This window comes from Podarcis cretensis (genome assembly GCF_951804945.1).
Source record: "Podarcis cretensis genome assembly, chromosome: 2".
NCBI lineage: Eukaryota > Metazoa > Chordata > Lepidosauria > Squamata > Lacertidae > Podarcis > Podarcis cretensis.
The window spans coordinates 98979981-99002891 of NC_137171.1; the positions used below are offsets into that span (position 1 = coordinate 98979981).

A 22911-nucleotide genomic window follows, 5' to 3' on the forward strand; every position below is an offset into this window, starting at 1 on the left:
TATATTTTCAGTAAGTAACCGATGCAAAACATGCCACCTCTTGTTCTCTGCCATCCTTTGTCCTTGATTAGGGCTCCACTTCATTATAGCTTCTCCCTAATTACTATGAGGGACACGGGTGGCGCTGTGGGTTAAACCACTGAGGCTAGGACTTGCCAATCAGAAGGTCGGTAGTTCGAATCCCCGCGACGGGGTGAGCTCCCGTTGCTCGGTCCCTGCTCCTGCCAAGCTAGCAGTTCAAAAGCATGTCAAAGTGCAAGTAGATAAATAGGTACTGCTCCGGCGGGAAGGTAAACGGCGTTTCCGTGCGCTGCTCTGGTTCGCCAGAAGCGGCTTAGTCATGCTGGCCACATGACCTGGAAGCTGTACGCCGGCTCCCTCGGCCAATAAAGCGAGATGAGCGCCGCAACCCCAGAGTCGGTCACGACTGGACCTAGTGGTCAGGGGTCCCTTTACCTTTACCTTTAATTACTATGAACAGAAGTCCCAGACTGTTTACCAGCAATTGTTTGCCCATCTGCCTTCTTCATCAAAGACCATTCCTTCTTTTTCATTTTCTTCCACACACACCCCGCCCCCCTCTTCTGGTGTGTGGACTCTTTTCCCCTCTCCTTTTTTCTGTCATTCTGTATATACACTGCATGCTTTGGTAGAAATAATCCTGAGATTCCTCATTGCAGGCAATTTGGACATATGAGCTTCAGGCCACTTCTGCTGTTCTATTACTATGGACCATTTAGGCAGAGAAAATGACCACCACACAACAGACATGTATCAAATAGTCTACCCCATTTCTTACTCAGCTACAAATATGCCATTAACTCTAAAGAGTGGAGGTTTATAGCTCTGTTCCAGGACGGCTCTAACTTAACCTGAAGGAGCATCGTTCTCCCGGGCATTGAGGTCCAGCCGAGGGCCTTCTGGCGGTTCCCTCACTGCGAGAAGCCAAGTTACAGGGACCCAGGCAGAGGGCCTTCTGGGTAGTGGCACCCGTCCTGTGGAATGCCATCCCACCAGATGTCAAAGAGAATAACAACTACTTGACTTTTAGAAGACATCTGAAGGCAGCCCAGTTTAGGGAACCTTTTAATGCTTAATAGACTATTGTATTTTAATATTCTGTTGGAAGCCGCCCAGAGTGGCTGGGGAAACCCAGCCAGATGGGTGGGGTATAAATAAAAAATTATTATTATTATTATTATTAATCTTGGCATATTTGTTTTATGCATGTTTTTACAATTTATATGCATTTTAGCCCCCATAAGGACCCTTTGCTCCTGCCTTCCCTGTAGATTGAATTTTACTTCATTTGAAGAAGTTATTTCTACAGTCCCATTATACACGCAGTGAAACAACCCCACTTTCTAGATTCCTTCCTACTTTTAGATCTGTACTGAACGGTGTCAGCAGAGACCTTGCTGCAGAGTTTATCATGAAGGGGTTGTGTTTCCAGTAGGCTAGGGTGGCAATGCTAATTTGTATTTGGCTTCCATTTAAAGGGTCATTGGTTCTTCTGGGCTTCTGCAACAGATTTCATATACGGTGACAGTTGTAGCTAAATTCCCACCATCGTGAGCTGGCGAAGTAGTTTGCAGGTTGAAATTTGGCTGGGGAGGCCAAATATGCCACTATATCCCATATTGGGTTCCCCAAACTTCAGGGGCAACTTGGGAAGGCAGTGATGGGAAGGGGGAGACTGGTGAAATCCGGATGCCCAGAATTGCGCAAAAGTCAGCGCTTTCCACCAGCTGCAAAGCCACCATTGAATACAGCCCAGAATATGCTCTTTCAAGCTACCTATGAGCATTATGTGACAGTGTAGCCAGCTGGCCACATCAACATCGCAAGAACACAAACAGAAACATTTGGTGAGGTTCCCCATTAATTCCTTTGAATGCCACTTGTTCATGAGCAACACAGAGCTCAAAAGGCTTAGGGGCAATATCCCCACAACTTGCAAGAACGTACCGTAAGTGTTTTCTGCCGCTGCTGTCATCATTGGATGCAGTCCTCAGCCTTCATCAACCTGGTCCTCTCCAGATGTTTTGAATTAGAACTCCCATGCATATGGTAGCTGGGGATGATGGGAGTTGTAGTTCAAAGCATTTCGGCGGCACCAGGTCAACAAAGAGTGTTCTGCTGAACTGAATTTACATGCTCTTAACATTTTTTCTTCTCCTTACAGGAAGATGGATACAGCAAAAGATGGGAGGAAGGAGTGAGAAGCGTGAAGAAGTGTTCATGTAATAATGGAAGGCTGAAAACCATGAGGGTCAAGTAGAGAGGAGGCTGTTCTCTGAGATAAAGGTAGGAATCAGCATAAAAGTTTCCCCTACTCGGTCAGCTGGCTATGGTACATTATCACCCCTGGAATATACAGATGTCTAGCAAAGCTTTCAAAACCCATTGGAACTTCACATTAAAATTATTGCTTGACTGAACTGGTGTTGAGTAAAGAATAAGGGACACTGATTTATCTGCACGGTTCACCTCTCTCTTCCACATCCTTGCAACCTCTCTGGCCCCATCCATTCTGCATATTATGCATAGGTCAATGAGTTCTCTTTTGGTCTTTCACCTGCACACACTGTGCAGTCACTGGCGGAGGGGGAGCGCACCGCCCCTGGACCATGATCCCAAAGGGGTGCCGTCGCAGCTGGGCCCCCCGTGCTGGGCGCCATGCCCCTGCAGGCAGCGCATCATGCCCTCAGGACGCACGCAACGCCCCTGCGGGTGGCTGCCACACCCCCTGGGATGCACGCCAGCCACACCCCCGCCTGCTCTCCGCCCCCAGTGCCAGAGCATGAAGCTCCGCCACTGTGTGCAGTGCAGACCTCAGTTTGAAGCAGAAGACCAATGCAGGAGATAAAGAGGCATCTGGTTGTTGTTTTTCTCCCAGTGAGGGCAAAGAACCTGGGGTACCAGTAAATAATTGCAAGGAAAAAGGATCCTTGGTGCTAGCTTTTCATTTCATTTTTTTTTTATTTAAATTTTATTAACATATAAAACACATACATATACATTTACACAATACACATACACAATACACTACCTTATTTTCATAACATAAACATACCTACATTGCTCTATATAATACCTGCCTATACTATACATATCAACATACCTACACACCTACGTCACACGGACACCCAACAAGTGACTTGACTTCCAGCTTTTCATTTCAAATTGCATCCTTAAGTGGCTCCATTGCATTTTTTTTTCCAAAATCCAAAAAGGAAAAAGAATTACACACCTAACGTACACATTCTGCTTTTCACCCTTGGAGACTGCAAAAATGTCAATTCTGCCCCACTCACCACAGATCTGGGTTCTTCTATTTTAATTGTGTGGCGTGACCACCAGAGGGAGTATGAGGAACAGAATAGCTCCTCTGGTGCTCTGTGGAGTGTCAAAAGTGACACTGCTCTCCTTCCTTGGGTTGCCAGATGTTTAAGCCGTTGGACCTGGTTCTAGAACCTCACAGCTCCAGAGAATGTCTTGTGCTGCTGTGCTTGTCCCCTGCACAGAATGGAATGGGTCTTCAGTGGAATGGATTTCAAAAGGAGAGGTTTAGCAGCATCTTTGAGGCCATCCAACCTTGAAACCTGTCCTTCCTAACTCTTGCATGGATGTTCATTCCAAAATGATTGAAAAGGAGAGTGACCGCTGTCTGTATCCATTTTAGAGAACTTCCAGGCAATTTCATTCCTCCTTTTTTTTTTTAACCTTAAAATAGTATCAAGATCGTTTTTAAATGTTTGTTACATACACCAGTCTTTAGGTCAGCTCACACTGAGAGCTGATTCAGACTTTAATTTCATTTTTGGTAGGAGTAACTGCATTAAGACATCCTTTTTGTTATGCATTCATGATGATTTGTGCTTGATGGTGGTGGCATCAGGGCGGTTGAATACAATCTCGCTTTCAATACTGTTTGTGCCTGCAAAGGTTTTGGGGAAAGACGCACTGCTTTGTTTCCAATCACGGCATGTCTTGTAGCTTCCTGATGAAATCCTGTGACTTTTTATACCACAAGTGTTCTGGTTTATTTTAATTGCTCCACTTTTGTTGCACTCCAGACAGCAATAATGCAATAGCATTGAGGGATCATTGTGGAACAACTAATATAGTGGAACAATGTGTCCTGTATGAATGCCCCATTATGGTGTCTGTGATATGTTGCAATGTATACTCACAGTCTGGAGGGGCCCTTAGTCATAAGAAGAGTCCTGCTGGATTAGACTGAAGGCCCATCTTGGCTTCATCCTCGTCTCACAGTGGCCAGCCAGAAGCCTATGGTGTGTCTGCAAGCAGGACCTGAATTCAGCAGTACTGTCCCCGCTTGTGATTCCCAGCAAGTGCTATTCACTGGAGGGAGGTACAGTGGCTACACTTGGGTTGCGAACGTGAACCATGCGGGATGCATGTTCGCAACCCGCAGCGTTCGCAACCCACAGCAGCGCATCTGCGCACGCGTGGGTTGCGATTCAGCACTTCTGCACATGAGCAAAGTGTGATTTAGCGCTTCTGTGCATGGGCAGCCACCAAAACCCGGAAGTAACCCGTTCTGGTACTTCCGGGTTTCAGCAGGTCCATAACCCAAAAACACACAACCTGAAGCGTCTGTAACCCGAGGTATGACTGTATATAGTCATCATAGCTAGCAGCCATTGATAGTGTTCCCTTTTGTGGTCTAGATGAGCTTGTGGTCTGATCCAGCACAGCTCTTATCATGTACAGCCGTACCTTGGTTTTTGAACAGCCTAGTTCTCAAATATTTTGGCTCCCAAACGATTGAAACCCAGAAGTGACTGTTCTGATTTGGAACGTTCTTTTGGAAGCCAAACATCCGATGGGGCTTCTGTGGCTTCCGGTTGGCTGCAGGAGCTTCCTGCAGCCAATCGGAAGACACACTTTGGTTTCTGAATGCTTTGGAAGTTGAGCAGACTTCCGTAACAGATTCCGTTCGACTTCCAAGGTACGGCTGTACTCAGAAGTAGACTTCACTCAGTTTGATGGAGCTACTATAAAATAAGCATACAGTGGTAGCTCGGGTTACATACGCTTCAGGTTACATACGCTTCAGGTTACAGACTCCGCTAACCCAGAAATAGTGCTTCAGGTTAAGAACTTTGCTTCAGGATGAGAACAGAAATTGTGCTCTGGCGGCGCGGCGGCAGCAGGAGGCCCCATTAGCTAAAGTGGTGCTTCAGGTTAAGAATAGTTTCAGGTTAAGAACAGACCTCTGGAAAGAATTAAGTACTTAACCCAAGGTACCACTATATGGAGGATCAAAAAATAAAACAGACCAATTCAGCTACTGCTCTGGAAAGCCAACGGAAGCTGTTCCTTTCTTAAGCTAGTGTGTGATGTACACACACACACACACACACACACACACGGCTAAAGCTTACCATTTTGTTCTCAGACAGCTCAGGGAAAACCTTCCCCCACTCTGAAAACCGTAGAACCAGGAAAAAATGAAGGGGATGGTGAATCCATTTATATTTATAAAACAAGATACAACCAGCCAGTAGAAAAAGCATAAAAAAGCTTTTTAAAGCTGAGGAAAATAAGGAGGAAACAAAACAAGGAGAATTAAAGATTTGTGATGGGGTGGAAGAACGGGATGGTGGGGGGTGAGGTGTTGGGGTTGCCTGCTTGTGGTTTAAAAGAACACCCTCCCCCTCCAAAAAAAAACCGCATACCACTGGAACAATCATATATTGAAATACCAACTGCTTGGCAGTGAAGCAGCTGCTATTAACGCACTCCATCCTGACAAATAAATGGCTGGAAAATTTGCTTCTGCAGTCTTCTCTGGACGTGCAGCACCATCAAGCACTATTCATTAGAGTTGGCATTATGCACATTATATCCCATATGGCAGAGAATAAGCTGTTACCCACTTGCCACTAGGCAGCCTCCCAAATGTCTTGTATGCTAGTGACAGATGCCCTGCCTCTAATGGCAAAAACCATCCATTCTCATAATCTCAGTGGTGAGCTAAAAGGAACATACCGGTAACTGCAAATCTTTGCAGCAAGTGCCACCAGGAGATACCTGGCCAGGTAACAGATGGCGTGCTCCTGCAGTCTGATGTAGTGGAAGGTGGATGCATAATTCCACAATGGAGACATATCAATTGCATTCCAAACGACAGAGCCTTACTACGGGAAATTGGGTTGTTCTTCATTTTACGCTCAGTCTGCTTTGTTTTCCTCTTGCTTGTCCAGTTCAGGGCACAGGGTAACAAAAATAAAATAAAATAAAGCCATGTATCATATTGTGGAACGCGGTCTACCTTGGGAAACCCATTCCTGACACCCTGAAGGCTATCAGAGACTTGCTCTCTGTTGTGCCAATTATGGATAAAAAGTTATAAAACAAACATAGGTATATGAAAATATTCAGCCATCTATTTAAGAGGTATTTTGACCATTTGGGGGTGGGAATACAGTAAGAATGGATGCATCGTCATTAATAAGACTCCAAAGGGTTTGGCAACCCTAGCAACATGTGTAAGAGAGCAGTTTGTCTTTCAGGTGTCCCCTTGTCACTTACTGTCAGTCCAGACAACTGTCATCACTGTTTAGTGTAGGACAGAGATTCAGGGGAGAAAGGAGCTAGTCCTCTCTATAGAGAGGGTGACCCATTTGCTCCTGTAAAGTGGGGCACTCTGGATTGGCCTGCTGCGTAATGTACTTTCTGACCAGCACTCCATGTGCTTCTCCAAAGTGCAACATGTGGATATTAATATTTCCTTCCCTCTCATAGGGGGAGCCTGCATCCTTTCCAATGAGTCATGTGAAGTTCTGGATTCTCTTTAGTTTCTCCCCCCTTCTTTTTTAGATATAATTTTTATGGGTTTTTGCATATATTTTCCAAACATAACACCCCATTTTATACAACAACATACCTTCGCCTATCACAGCCTGAGACTTCCGTCAACCTTGACTAATGGTTTTCTAACTTTCTTTCTGATTTTGCATTTTATTTTAATAGTTATTGCTATAAAATCCATATCCTAAATAAACTCCTCCTTAGTCCTCTTTCGCAGTAATTCATATGGTTCTCCTTACAAAACTTCTTGCAACCATACAAGCGATGTCAACTGGTTACAATTGTCTTTCAAATAAATCATAAATTTCTTCCAGTCTTTCAGGAAAGTCTGGTCTTGCTTGTTCCAAATTTTCCCAATTAATTTCGCCAACTCGGCATAGTCCATCTGTTTCATCTGCCACTCTTCTTTTGCTGGTAGATGCTCTTTAGTCTCTACAGTATCTGGGCTTGGCCCAGTATACCTGAAGGAGCGTCTCCACCCCTATTGCTCAGTCCAGACACTGAGGTCCAACTCCGAGGGCCTTCTGGCAGTTCCCTCCCTGCGAGAAGCGAAGTTACAGGGAACCAGGCAGAGGGCCTTCTTGGTAGTGGCTCCTGCCCTGTGGAACGCCCTCCCTTCAGATGTGAAGGAAATACCGTAAACAACTATCTGACTTTTAGAAGACAGCTGAAGACAGCCCTGTTTAGGGAAGCTTTTAATGTTTGATATTTTATCATTCTTTTAATATGCTGTTGGGAGCTGCCCAGAGTGGCTGGGGAAACCCAGCCAGATGGGCGGGATATAAATTATTATTATTATTATTATTATTATTATTATTATTATTAGCTTCCCTAGAGCCACGGGAGTCATTCATTTGGTTCACTTGTGTGAATAGCAAGGAACTTTGAAGTGCCAGGCTGCCTTCCTATGGCTGCCTAAATGGCCCTGTATGAGCATTTGTGCTTTGCTGCCAGACATCCTCTTCCTTTTCCAAATGGCTTCCTCTGACAGCCACTGCTCACCTTATGTTCTCTCTAAGGAAAACAGTTGTTCCTTAACAATCTGTTGGCAAAAGAACGATCAGACCTGTGTAACAAACAGGCCATGTAAGTTGCTCATTGTAATAGATATATACACGAAAATCTCAGTAATTAAATTTTAAAGTATAGAAGAGTCCAGGCTGCGCACTTGATCAATAAACAGAGATTCCAAAAACGAGTCTAAGTATTTAGACTTCACAGTCTCTTATTAAATACCTGTTCATCTTTATTCTTTCCCTCACCTGCTCCTTCTCTACTTACTACATCGTTTGCCTGCTCTTTTTTGATGAAATGTTTGGCCCTTTTGCTCTGTGGTCACCAATCAAGAATTATATTACTTTATATGTTTATGTGGGGGGTTTTTTGTACCCTGCCCACCTGACTGGGATGCTCCCAACAGGGTATATGCAACAAGACTACAACAACACAACAGAACACCACACATTAAAAGCATCCCAATACAGGGCTGCCTTCAGATGTCTTCGGAAAATCATGCAATTGGTTATCTCTTTGACATCCGATGGGAGGGCATTCCCTCTGCCTGGTTTCTTGTAACTTCAATTCTCACAGTGAGGGAACCCCCAGAAGGTCCTTGGAGCTGGACCTCAGTGGCCGGACTGAACAATGTGGGTGGAGATGCTCCTTCAGGAGTACAGAGCCAAAGCCGTTAAGAGCTTTAAAGATCAACACCAACACTTTGAAACATACATATTTATGTAATATTTGCTTTTAATCTAATGTGGCTTTAGTTCCTTCCACTTTGGTAGTTGCTCTAGTGACATTTAGCACCAAGCATGCCCAACCAAGCCGCTGTAGAGGTCACAGGCAGAGTTGCCAGGTTGGAGCCTGGAGAACTGTTACTACAGCTTTAAATCTCTCTGTGCAAGAGGAAGGGACGTGGGTGGCGCTGTGGGTTAAACCCCAGAGCCTAGGACTTGCTGATCAGAAGGTTGGCGGTTCGAACCCCCACAACGGGGTGAGCTCCCGTTGCTCGGTCCCTGCTCCTGCCAACCTAGCAGTTCAAAAGCACATCAAAGTACAAGTAGATAAATAGGTACCGCTCAGGCGGGGAGGTAAACGGTGTTTCCGTGTGCTGCTCTGGTTCGCCAGAAGCAGCTTAGTCATGCTGGCCATATGACCCAGAAGCTGTCTACAGACAAACGCCGGCTCCCTCGGCCAATAAAGCAAGATGAGCGTCGCATCCCCAGAGTCGGCCACGACTGGGCCTAATGGTCAGGGGTCCCTTTACCTTTACCTTTATGCGAGAGGAAAGAAGGTAGGTGTGGCTTTCTCCCACCCATTCATTTTCCCTTCCTGCTCTCCCCCCCCCCACCTGCTGTGTGGCACTGCTGGATTCTTGCCCACCGCAACAAGTAGAGGAAGGGGGTGGGCAGAATGTCAGGACCACAGTTGCCTTTTCTCATGCAGAGAGCTAGAAGCATTTTTAAGGGATGGAGGGCTCAAGGCAAACATGTTGAATGCTCCATGCTTTTCAGACATGTTTTTGCCAGCTCCATATCAAATGGGCAAATAACAAAGCTATAAGTTTGCACAATCCTATGTGATAACTTGAATAAAAAAGAAATCTAAGGCCTAGTCATTGATCACCTGCATTGCAGGAGGGGTAGGACCTAGTTGAGCCTCAGGGTCCCGTTCCAACTCTACAATTCTGGGGTCACAGTTAAGAATTATAGGACACTAGAGGAAAACCAGCCTGCCTTGAGTACAGCAGCCATCTTCTTTGCCTGATTATCTGAGGCAGTGGGGGATGAATGTGCCCAACAATCACAGATCACAGGTAGACCCTTCCTATTGCCTAACATTGAGATAACACTACTGCCAGGGAGGCAGCTCATCCATCCATCTGCAACCCATTCTCCTGCAAGAAACCATCAGGAGAACAAAAAAGAGAGAGAATTAAATAGAAATTAAACCAGGTCATACACAGCTTTTGAAAGCCCCCATATTTTGTGCAGTACCAAAAGTTGCTTTCTCTTGGATGTGACTCTCATCAGTCCCTTCCTCATTCTGGTGGGCAAGTTTGATTTCATCTCTTTCCCTTTCTTTTTGGTGTGGCTCCAAGGTCTCCCTTTCCTCTCTCTAGGCTGACTCATCTAAGCTACGACAGTAAATATGGGCTGGGCTGACCCCCAACTCTAGAGTTTCCTTCTCCAACATCCTTTCTCACTGGTGTGTGTGAGTGTGTTTTGTCCAGGTTTGAAGGTTTGTTTTTTGACATTTCCAAATGTCACAATTCCCGCTGGATAAGGCTGATGATGATGCCAGTCCATTGCCCGGCAGAACTTTTAAAAAAAGTGTCTTTGCCCATTAGTATGCATTGTTCTAAATTGGCAATGCAATTACCCCACGTCAATGCAACATTTCATTTGCCCTTAGTAGCACATAGTGGGAGTCAAAGATCTAACATCTGGTTGTTCCTGTGAACAAAGATCTAACATCTGGTTGTTCCTATGAACAGTTCAGTTTTGAGATACACATTCCCTCTGCCTGCCTGCTGTGTTAGGGAAAACTCTGAACAACTGTGGTAAGGGATATATGTTTCTCTTTCAGCAACAACCCACTTGCTGTTGTACATGGGTGTGTATAGCTTTGATTGCAAACCACCCTGATCATTTCCATTGAAGGACAGTATACAAGTTTATTAAATAATAATAATAATAAATTTCACATACACACACATAATGGAGATGCCACTTTAGGGCATTTACCACATTTGTAGACAGATGAATTGAGGTTCCAGTTAAAGCACACAGCACATCCATTTTTGCTCAAAAGGGTCACATTGGTATTATCGTTTTTAAGTAGGGGGCAAAATGAGGCTATTGCTTTTAAGGAAAAAAATATGAGGCAAGTGCAAGTTGCAAACTTTGAGGACTCTTGGGCCATTGGCTGAGCTGCTGCAATATCACAGAAGCTCAGAGATAATAGAAATGAGGCTCGCTGCTCTGTTGTAGGATGCATGATCCAATGATTTAGGAGAAATTGTCAGTGTGAAAGATCTAGTCTAGGTAGCCAATATGGTGCCCTCTAGATATTTTGAATGACAACTCCCTCAGCCCTGACTGCTGGTCATGTTGGCTATGGCTGATGGGAGTTGTGGTCCAAAACATATGGAGGGCACCATGTTGGCTACTTCTGAACTGGGCAGTAGAGGGTTGACCAGCTGTGCACTGGGGTGTACAAGTTAAATAGTTGAATGGGGTGCACAAGAAACATATGATGCACTGGGGTGAGGAAAATGGAAAATCGGAAAAAATTAGAAATGGTCATTGGGAGGAAAGAGAGGAAAAGGAAGAGATGGAGGAAAGCAGATGGAGAAGAGGCAGGAAATAGGAAGATGAGAGGGTATACAAGCAATGGGTGTATTAGAATGAAAGCAGAGGAAGAGAAGTGGGGTCAAGGGCTGAAGAAAGAAGCAAAGAGATAGGGATGAAATTATGGACCAATCATGGGAACCATTTCCATATAATTGCTGCCCTGGTCACATCTCTATTTATCTCCATCAGTGAGATAGCACAGACACTTCCCACACTGAGATTAATCATTGCAGGTACTTAGGTGTTTTATTCCTCCTGGAAAGCAAATTACTTGAATGCTTTGGAAAACCCAGCTCCTGGTAGAACATTTTGTGTAAGCACTATTTTTAAATGAGCTGGCTTTAGCTCTTGGCACTCCTAATTGGAGAAAGCATATGTTAGGGTGGTAGAAAGCTGATGCTGCTTCTACCATTGCTACCCATACAATGTGGAAAGCTAAATGAAGACTGCATTGCACTAGATTTCCAGTTTGAATCTTAACCGAAGTAGAAAAAAATTAATATGATTCAAGCTTAGCAAGAACAAAGCATGTGAATAGAGTACTGGAGCGGGGTGCATGTGTTCAGATGTTCAACCATTCTGCAGAACTCAAAGCTTTTATCTATTAATTTCATTTCTATGCCACTTTTTTTTTTTTTAAAATATTTTAAAGAGAACATGGGACGCGGGTGGCGCTGTGGGTTAAACCACAGAGCCTAGGGCTTGCCAATCAAAAGGTCAGCTGTTCGAATCCCCGCGACAGGGTGAGCTCCCGTTTCTCGGTCCCTGCTCCTGCCAACCTAGCAGTTCAAAAGCACGTCAAAGTGCAAGTAGATAAATAGGTACCGCTCCGGCGGGAAGGTAAACAGCGTTTCCGTGCGCTGCTCTGGTTCACCAGAAGCGGCTTAGTCATGCTGGCCACATGACCTGGAAGCTGTCCGCCGGCTCCCTCGGCCAGTAAAGCGAGATGAGCGCCACAACCCCAGCGTCGGCCACGACTGGACCTAATGGTCAAGGGTCCCTTTACCTTTACCTTTACCTTTACCTTTACCTTTACCTTTACCTAAAGAGAACATATCAAAGTGGTTTACAGCTCATTAAATCTCAAAATAAAATGATCCACAATAAAACATTTTTTTGCCATATTCTAATTTTCTCATTCCCACAGGCGTTTTCAAACTTTTTGATGGATATGCTGTAGCTGAATAAAGTTCAGAGCCCTATTGAATGGAGATGAGTGTTAAATTGCACTTTGCAAGCTGAGTCATTTTCTCTTCCGTGGTCAAATGCCCCCGATAATGCTGAGGTCTGATTTCTAGATGTTTGTTGTACATCGGAGGAGCATTTATGCCAACTTTAATCTGCTGTAATAAACAATGCCTATCGATTCACTGCTTCTCCAGATCTTAAATCATTATTGACTTCCCCCTGCTAGCCTGTCAAACTTGCATTGTGCTAATACCTTATTAATTTAAAATTAAAAAAGGATAATTATGTACTGTGACTAGTCTTAAAACTACGTTGGTTCATAATCACCATAGGCCATTGACTGCATGTGGGAGATGTGAAATGTGTACATTTTCTGACCGTGTTCAAAATATACTGGCAACTTCCTTTTCTAAAAACACCAGACCAAACTTCCCACTAATATGTTCCAGTCTTAATGTGAATACAAGAAAAAGTCTTGAGGCAAATTGCAGACTAGATGCATCAGATGTTATCCTTAGTTGGCTGGTTGCAGAGCAAAAATTGCAAATTGTCCTTTCCTGGTCCTATGCAGCAAGGTAGGTCAGTTGTCATAGCTCCAAGAATATTTGGGTCATATCCACTCCATACATTTAAAGCACATTCAACACACATTTAAAGCACATGGTTTCCCCATGGGAATGATGGGAACTGTAGTTGCCTTTGCAGATTTGCAATAACAGCACTCTTAACGAACTACAGTCCCCAGGATTCTTTGGGGAAAGCCATGCACTTTCAACATATCGTAGGTGTGACCTTACTGAGAAACTTGTTCCAACGGGGACTGGAAGTGAAGTGAGGCCCTTTCAGGCTCTGCCTCTGTCACACCTCTCCTATGCAGGCGAACACGAGCCCTACGCCACCTTTTCAGGTGGTGTGGTACCTGCAGGCACCCAAGCCACCATGTCACTCCCAGGATAGATGTGTGGCTTGGGCGTGCCGCAGGCCCCCGGCGCCCCTGTGTTAAGTGGTCGCCCAGTGCAGCCCGTCCTCCCACTAGTTATGCTAGTGACCACCACCCCTCCCACTTAGTGCCAGCCCATATATTTAGGAATAAAGCTGCTATTAGCCCCAGCCAGCATGGCCAGCAGCCAGGGATCATAGGAACTGTAGTCTGGCAACATCTGTAGGGCACCAAGCTGTGGGAGGCTGTTATAAATGTGCTGGAACAAGAACTATCTCAGAATTCCAATACAGATAAACAATGTCCTTAAAACAGGTGGGAGGCTACTATCAGCTTCCTAGTGGGACGCCTTTCTTTGCATATCATTTCAGATCACTCTGCAGTTCTGTTCCCACTTTCCACAGATTAATGAAGCTGTAAGATAATATTGATAATAAACTCAGGCTAGCTCTTGGGCTCTGTTTCAGCCATGAAAATACTTCGTGCAGATATAATTACCTGGCTGCTTTTGCCTCCCTTTGATATTTTATGCCTCTCCAAAATACCAAGGGCACCTTCTGGGTCTCTCAGATGTACCCCACTGGGTACAAAAGACCCCTAGTAGGATCATCTCCTGTTGTCAAGCCCTTTGAGGTTATTTCACAGTGACTTCTCAGAGAGATCGCCAGAGAAACCCGTAATCAGAAATTAGCTGGAAGCAGTTGGAGGGGATTAGAAAATTAACAGCAAACTGCAACCCCTACTCAGTTGAGAGTAGTCAGCAAACTCCCATCATATGGTTTGAATTTCTCTTGTTTAGGGCAAGCGGGAGGGGGGACATGGCTGCCACAACACAATTAATCTTGTTTATACCTTCAATTGTATGCTCACTTATGAGGGAGCAAGCTCCATTGAGCATAGTGGCACTTGATTCTGAGTAAGCATGCAGAGGGTTGTCCTGTAAGTCTAATCGATTTCAAGTGTGCTTCACTGCACTTTATGGCCAATGCTAATATCTGCTTAGGAGTGCATTTTGTGACTCTTTTGATAGAGTTCAGGATAATTTTGGTGAATAAAAAATAAAATAAAATACAGGTTTCACTTTTCAGTAATAGTGGAAGTGATCTTGTAAAGGCAGTCTAAGTGTGTTGGAGTGTGTATATTCTACAATTCTGCAGAAATATGACAGGGAGGGGAGTGCAGAGAATGGTATTTGCCACAAAATTCCCGAGAAACACTTCGGAACAGAATATTTGTTTTTAATTGTTGTCAGCCACTCCATGTGATGCAAATGCACTGGAAGGGTGGAGTACAAGGTTTCTACTGAAGGGAAGGGTGATACGATAGCCATCTTCAAATGACTGAAGGGCTGTCACAGGGTGGGACCTGAACCAATGGATTCAAATTAGAAGAAAGAAGATTTTGACTGAACATTAGGAAGACATTCCTGACAGTAAGAGCTGCTCAACTGTGGAACAGAAACAGTGCCAGATTTACGTATAAGCTAAACAAACTATAGCTTAGGGTCCCACTCTCTTGGGGGCCCCCAAAAAAATTAAAGGAAAAAACCTGGATGTACATTTCCAAAATATAAGATAAAAAACAAATAAAATAAAACCTACATACAGCAACCGTGTTTTGTGTTGTGTAGGCTCCTATGATGTAAGTAATGGGCCCTGCCTACTAGCCTGCTCCCTAAAATATCACTGGTTTGCTCATTTCTATATACAGTGGTACCTTGGTTCTCAAACTTAATCTATTCCGGAAGTCTGTTCCAAAACCAAAGCATTCCAAAACCAAGGCATGCTTTCCCATGGGAAGTAATGCAAAATGGATAAAATACATATTTTGTTATGTGCAAATGGCTTTAGATACCTACTAGGTCCATAAATTACCATGTAGCATATATTGAACACACACAAAGAGTCTCTGAACAAGTGTGCAAGCACATGAAAGCTTATACCAAGAACAAACTTAGTTGGTCTCTAAGGTGCTACTGGATTTTTAAATTATATATATATATATATATACTTCCCCCCCAAAAAAACAAACCAGCGACAATTTGTTGTTGACAAAGGACATATGGACATATAAAGGGCCCCATTACCTTCAGTAGCTTAGGGCCTCATCAGACCTAAATCCAGCCCTGAACAGAATGCCTCCAAAGGAGGTGGTGGACTCTGCTCCACTGGAGGTTTTTAAACTGAGATTGGCTGGCCATCTGCCAGGGATTCTTCAGCTGTAATTCCTGCATTGCAAGGGGTTGGACTAGATGAGTCTTGGGAACCCTCCCAACTCTATAATTCTATAAAGTAAATAAACAACTGTACTTATTGGACAATTAAGAAAGTGAAAGCACCTTTGCCTGTTGAAGAGTGTGCCTTCACTGAGTGTTTTTCTCTTTGCCCATGGCAGGAGAGGATTACACTCAGGAAAGAATTGGGCAGCCTTTTTGCAGAGATTCTGCACCCATGAATTACACATGTCTCATATCATAGAATCATAGAATCACAGAGTTGGAAGAGACCACAAGGGCCATCGAGTCCAACCCCCTGCCAAGCAGGAAACACCATCAGAGCACTCCTGACATATGGTTGTCAAGCCTCTGCTTAAAGACCTCCAAAGAAGGAGATTCCACCACACTCCTTGGCAGCAAATTCCACTGTCGAACAGCTCTTACTGTCAGGAAGTTCTTCCTAATGTTTAGGTGGAATCTTCTTTCTTGTAGTTTGGAACCATTGCTCCGTGTCCGCTTCTCTGGAGCAGCAGAAAACAACCTTTCTCCCTCCTCTATGTGACATCCTTTTATATATTTGAACATGGCTATCATATCACCCCTTAACCTCCTCTTCTCCAGGCTAAACATGCCCAGCTCCCTTAGCCGTTCCTCATAAGGCATCGTTTCCAGGCCTTTGACCATTTTGGTTGCCCTCCTCTGGACACGTTCCAGTTTGTCAGTGTCCTTCTTGAACTGTGGTGCCCAGAACTGGACACAGTACTCCAGGTGAGGTCTGACCAGAGCAGAATACAGTGGCACTATTACTTCCCTTGATCTAGATGCTATACTCCTATTGATGCAGCCCAGAATTGCATTGGCTTTTTTAGGCTGCCGCGTCACACTGTTGGCTCATGTCAAGTTTGTGGTCAACCAAGACTCCTAGATCCTTTTCACATGTACTGCTCTCAAGCCAGGTGTCACCCATCTTGTATTTGTGCCTCTCCTTTTTTTTTTTTTTTTTTTTTTTTGCCCAAGTGCAATACTTTACATTTCTCCCTGTTAAAATTCATCTTGTTTGCTGAACTCTTATCTGGACTAGAAGTTTGAAAGGCAGTCTGGCTGGGCTAAAGTGACCGTTTCCCCCCTATTTTGCAGCTTGCTTTTGTTTCAAAGAAGAATATGCATGCTTGTACTATTCACACTGAGAAGCTGTCACCTCATTATGATCTCATTGGTATCAGGCAGTCCTGGGCACCAAGAAATTGTGCTGCAGACAGTAGCCATCTAACTGATAAGGAGTTCTGTTTTCCTCTTAGTCATTCATGAGGCAGAACTCCTGGGCTGGTTCTTTTGCACTACGTTCTGTCTAAGAAATGTGTCAATAATGATGTGCATCAATGGGAGCAAGCACATAAGTGTTACATGCTGTCATAGGCAGTGGTGGTGGTGGGACTCTAAGGAACAGGAGCAATGTGTTTGGAAGCTATTGCATGATGGCTTCAAAACAAGGGTAATTCCACCAAAATACTTAAGGAAGGGAAATGGCTTGGCAAACATGGAGAGATAGGGGGATGTACTTTATTCAACAAATGATAGGATCTGATGGCTTTTCACAATATACCTGAACTCTAGGGGTAATGATGTGCATAGGAGATGGTTGATGATTTGAGCATTGATGCCAAATGATCTGATGGTTTGACTGCTGTTGTGCCTCATTGGTGGCTAAGTAAGCCAACACAGGAAGGGCATTTTGTATGCCAATATATGCAATTGAACATGGAACTAGAGTACATTAAGCCTAGTTACCTACCTGGCTTGCTTTTGTGCTCAGAGTGTGAAACAATCTGCTTATCAAGAAATAATGACTCCACAATGTTTAAAGATGAATGAAGTATTAGTGCTCCAATTTTGTTTGCTCCCAAATGGATGTAATAGCTAATTCAGGGTTTGGCACCAACTGCAGAGGATTCACAATTTAAAATGTATGGTATCTAAATGTGTTTGCACACTATGCTAGCCACGCATTGCCACATGAATCTTATTACCATACTTTTCTAGAGAGGCCAGCCCACCAAGACTTTCTGCTGCCTGAGGCAGTGCAACAAATGGCACAGTAACAAAGTCCAATCAAGTTTTTTTGCCCTGGAGGCAGAAAATCTCACAAGTACCGTTTTGTATCATTTGAGTTAAAAATATTATAATCACAGCATTGTTACATACTAACAGTATTTTGCCCCTTCATAGCACCCCAAATCTGCAACAGAATACCATTAGGCAGATTGAGGTGGCTGCCTCAGGCTGCAGTTGCTGAGGAGGGGCACGCAAAATGGCAGCAAAGTGTGAGAGGGGACAGCTGTATGTACCTGGTGCCCTCCTGTAGAATCTTATCTGGGGTGGATTGGGGGGCTGGGGGGGCTGAACTTTGGTCAATCTGCCTCTCCATCGGATTCTATGCTAATGCAATGCCCAGCTCAGATTTTTAACAGTTGTCTCCTGCCTTCCATCCTCTGTCCCTGCAAATGTTAGCTTAAAAATATTATCAGACTTCAGTTAGAATCCATTTCCTTTCCTTCTCCTTCTCTATCTAATCTATCATCTATCTCTTGTTCTGTCTTTCACTGCTCTTCTAAAGTTATACTATTTTGCGTGATTTCATGAAACACACTGAGTTATTTTTAAAGTGCAGTCTCCTTGAACTTGTGTCTTACAAGATTTTTTCCTTGGCTAAAGATCTTAGTCTTTTGTTCAAACTGCCTGAAAAAAAAAAGATATGTAGCAGCTGGTTTTTTCCAGGTCTTTTCAAAGTGGGGCATGTCTCCCATTGTCAGCCTTCTTTTTCTCCCCTGAAGAATAAAGAGATGGTTATAATAAGCCCTTGCCATCTTCTGAGTATCCCACTAGTTCTTCCCCTACAGTTTTGTATAAGATGCCCATCTTCTAACAAGAGACACAGAGAAGCATTGCTCTCAAGAGTCCTTTTAAGACTGATCTGTAGAAAAAGGTGAGTGACCTCCGTCAAAGCTAAATAATCCTCTCTAAAATGTACCCAAAATGGCTACAGGTATGTTAGTTTTACCTAAGAATCATAATTCAATTTCTCTTCACTTTCTTTTTTCCTTTGCCTATTTACAAACTTTACGTACATGCCTGATGCTCGTGTTCTGAATTTTTGCCAAACCCAGAGGTTCAGGGCTTTTGTGCTTTCTCTTTTGCACAAATGCAGGGGGGGAAATCATTTGCACTAAAATCTATGCCCTTTCTATCTCACCTGACATCCAGGGATTCTGCTTGAGGAAATTCTACCTTAAAACCTCCCTTCACATCAGTTATACTTGGGATTTAAAACAAGTTTCTCTGTGCTTAAATGTTCAACCTTTCCTTATGATGCATGCTCCTTTGTCTTGTAAAAAAGGTAAAGATAAAGAACCCCTAACAGTTAAGTCCAGTCACAAACGCCTCTGGGGTTGTGGCGCTCATCTCACTTTACTGGCCAAGGGAGCTGACGTTTGTCCAAAGACAGCTTTCTGGGTCCTGTGGCCAACATGACTAAGTCGTTTCTGGCAAAACTAGAGCAGCGCACAGACACACCTTTTACCTTCTCACCAGAGTGGTACCTATTTATCTACTTGCACTTTGACATGCTTTCGAACTGCTAGGTTGACAGGAGCTGGGACCGAGCAATGGGAACTCACCCCGTCACAGGGATTCGAACCTCCGACCTTCCGATCGGCAAGCCCAAGGCTCAGTGGTTTACACCACAGCGCCACCCTTTAATGCTTTTCCATCCTCCTTATTCACTCACATATCACTTTATGACATAACGTGTAATGACGCTCACTCACTCTCAACAGAATTGAGTGTAGTCCATTTTCAAAGCACTTTGCCTTCAGAATATCACCAGAAGTTTCTTCCCTTTTTGTAAAATAGTCCCAGGTAGGTGATTTGATCAAACCAATCTCTCTCTCTCTCTCTCTCTCTCTCTCTCTCTCTCTGTGTGTGTGTGTGTGTGTGTGTGTACCAGAGCTGAGGAGGCTGGGACTCCCAGGCATTTCTCATTAGCAGACTACTCTTAAATGCTTCACACTGAAAGCAGGTATGTCTGCAAGAAATATTTGAAAATTCAAAGTGGTAGATTTAATCCTTCCTCTTCTGACCTCAGTCACCACCTCCTGGACCATTTGGAAAGCCAAGGCCATAAAATGTTTTTTGGAATTTGCCTTTCTTTCTAACTACTATTCCAGAATATAGATTAAAAGCAGAAACACTGGTGGCCTGACCCTACTGTGTTGCAGCTAGCTAATATCATGTCAAGGGAAGCAGAGCATAATGTCAGACTGGTGAGGGGAAGCTGAAAATGATAGACTCCTAAGGTTGTATCCAGTCTAATAATTGTGTGTGTAGAAAAGTTCCACAAGTGCAGCTGAAGTTCCCTTCTATCTGTCACGGTCCGGTCACGAGCAATCAAAGTCCCGGCTGGGGACATTGGGACCGCAGGCAAGATGGCGGGGTGGGAGCAGGAACGGGAGTCCAGAAGCCAGGAGTCCGAAAGCCAAGAGCCTGAGGATCAGAGAGCTGGGGGTCAAGAGGCCCAGGGTCCGAGGGTCAAGTAGCAAGGAGTCACAAAGTCAAGGGTCCGAGGATCAGGAAGGAGTCACAAAGTCAGGGGCCCATGGATCAAGAAGCAAGGAGTCAAGAAGTCAAACGCAGCAGGACAGGGAACGTGTTGCTGTGGCAAAGAGCCGAAGGGAAAATGCTGACCTTATATCTCTTCCCGGCTCTTGCCACCAGGTGCTGTGAGCCTCACCTGTGTGGCTGCACCTTGCCTCTTCAGAACAAACTAAGGAAGGCCACAGTCCTGCAGAGTCTTATTGGTCACAGGGCCTGGCTCCTGCACGTACATCTGCTCTCCCAGAGGAGAGGAGGCCGGAGCACTCTTGGAAGTCATTCCACACATCAAGTGCTTTGGTTGGATACAAACCAAAGGACTGGACAGTTGGAAGGGTCCTTGGAGGACAACTAGTTCAACCCCTTGCTCATTGCAAGTGCAGCACCTCTTATAGCAGATTGCCACCTGGTCTCTGCTTAAATACCTCCAGCCTTGGTTTTTGATCAGCATCTGCAAAACGATTGGCTATTTGTATGTTGATGACTGCTAAGTGCAAAGATTATTCAGGACTGATCTTTGGAAATGTGAGTTGAGAGCATGAGGGTGGAAAATATATATTATTTATTCTTTTTAAAACAATTATATGTTGGCCCTAGAATTAAAACAATTGAAATTATCTCCACCCCCCCAACCCCCGCATTTTGTCTGATTTATATTTTGGCTTAAAGACACTTGGGCTATTATGTACAATAAAGTGGTATGCATTTTTATATGCTAGCTAGTTCTTTATTTTGAGAATCTTAGTTGTCACAGTGCAGATGTTCTTTCTCACTCCTGTTGAAATTCAGTGAGCAAAAGCACGGTTAAATATAATGTGTTGAAATAATGCTTGGGACTTGGAGTTCCGTTACTAAAATAGTTACTATTCTGCGTGTGACTATTAAAAATGATTGCAGTGTTTCATAAATGAATTGTTGGGGGGGGGGTGCCTATAAAGTTCAAGCCTCTGTGGTATTATTCAAAGCTCTATGAAGCAATCGTTTAATGAGGTTTAATGAAGGCTGGGCAAAAACAAAACAAAACAGGTCATTGTGGGTTGTGATACGCTATGCTGTGAAGCCTGATTGACGGAGTCCAATATGTGCTTTTTCTGTGATTTTACACACCTTTCTGACTTCACAGGAATGTTGTGTGAGGATAAATGAGATAAGAACTGTAACTACTTTGTACTAAATAAAGAGAGCATTTGACTGATTATGAAGGGCTACAACCTGCACAGAGCTCCAGAATTCGGGATTAGAACATGGAACTTCAGAAACCAGTCCTGTGCATATTTGGGCTTCAGACCCCCTTTCTTGGTAGGAATGCCTAACATCAGCTTCTATGATAGGCAGGCAGAAAGAGGCCTCCTAATTGGCAAAGCCAACTAAAAACACCAAAAAGTCCACCCTCACCTTTTCTGATTCTCTCTAGTCTCCCAGCTTCAGCTTGGTTACTAATCAGGACATATCCTGGATCCCAGATGGAAACCGGGATCTGTCCAGAGTGGTTCAAGACAGCCCCAGATGACCTCAGATCAGATTGGATTGAGTCTACCTGGAGTGATCTGGAGCAGTCAAAAGTAGGGAGGCGATTAAACATGTGACTAAGCAGCCAGGACAATGGGGAAGAAGGAAAATATGCAGGAGAGACTCTCTGCCTACATCTTCTATCTACCACAGCTTGCTGCATGTTTAATAAAGGTGTATGTCAAGGCCATAACAGGTAGGGCTGTGCAAGGCCCCAGATATCATTTTAGGGTCTGGGAATCTGGGCCTGATCAGGATCACCAAATTGGGCTCAAAGCTGGTGGTGGTCTGCCTCCACAGAAGGAGGCAGTGCGCTTTTGAATACCAGTTGAGGGGACCACAGGAGGGAAGAAGGCTCTTGTGCACTTCTTGTGAGCTTCCCATAAGCATCTATTTGACCACTGTGAGGACAGTATGCTGGGCTAGATGGGCTTTTGGCGTGCCCTGAATCTGTGGTTCTATTAATGCAGCCTAAAAGCGCATTCACCTCTTTTGCAGCTGCATCACACAGCTGATTCATGTTCAGCTTGTCAATAACTACGATTCCAAGATCCTTTTCACATGTACCACTACCAATCCAATCTCTGTGCATTTGATTTGTTGTTGTTCCTGCTGCTGTTGCCTAAAGGCAGAACTTTGCATTAGTCTCTGACTTTTTTCAGCCCAGTTTTTCATTCTGATGTGTTAGGTGTTCCATGAAAGTATCTTTGGCTTCAAAATGACATTTGGGAAGCAGCCTCTTTTTTTATTTATATGCGAGGAAATGCCAGGGGGTTCTTGGATTTATCTCAGTATTTCTTTGGGGGTGCATTAGGTCACCATTCCTTCAGTAAAATTATTGCTATTTTCTTGCTCGTATGTGTTAATTCAGCTGGTTCCAAATTGGTATAAATGTTCCCCTTTCCCAAAACGAAGTCTGATCAGGTATTATGTAGCATTTTAATGAAAAAACACAAATAGCATAAGTAACAGGCAAATTTGAGGCATTAAACAATTACAGATGTCACTGTTAATCAAATATAGGTATTGTGCTCATCAACTTACATAATAAAGTTTTTCTGGCCCTCTGAATGGGTTTTCTTTTCCTTGGACCTTGATTCCTAGAAAGCAGAACCAGATTTCTAGGAATGTATCCACATTAAAATGTAATAATGTGACAATTCATCTCATATTTCATAGAATCAGAATTGTAGAGTTGAAAGGGACCTGAG

General features: G+C 44.0%; 1 protein-coding gene across 1 annotated transcript in view; it reads left to right on the plus strand.

The window, feature by feature from the left end:
- The window catches only part of FRMD4B (FERM domain containing 4B), a 234620-nt gene that overhangs the window by 63781 nt on the left and 147928 nt on the right, over positions 1–22911 (plus strand). The window contains exon 2 of the mRNA XM_079958857.1: positions 2186–2307. The gene's annotated coding sequence lies outside the window, so the exon portion shown is untranslated. The remainder of the gene's footprint in view (positions 1–2185; positions 2308–22911) is intronic.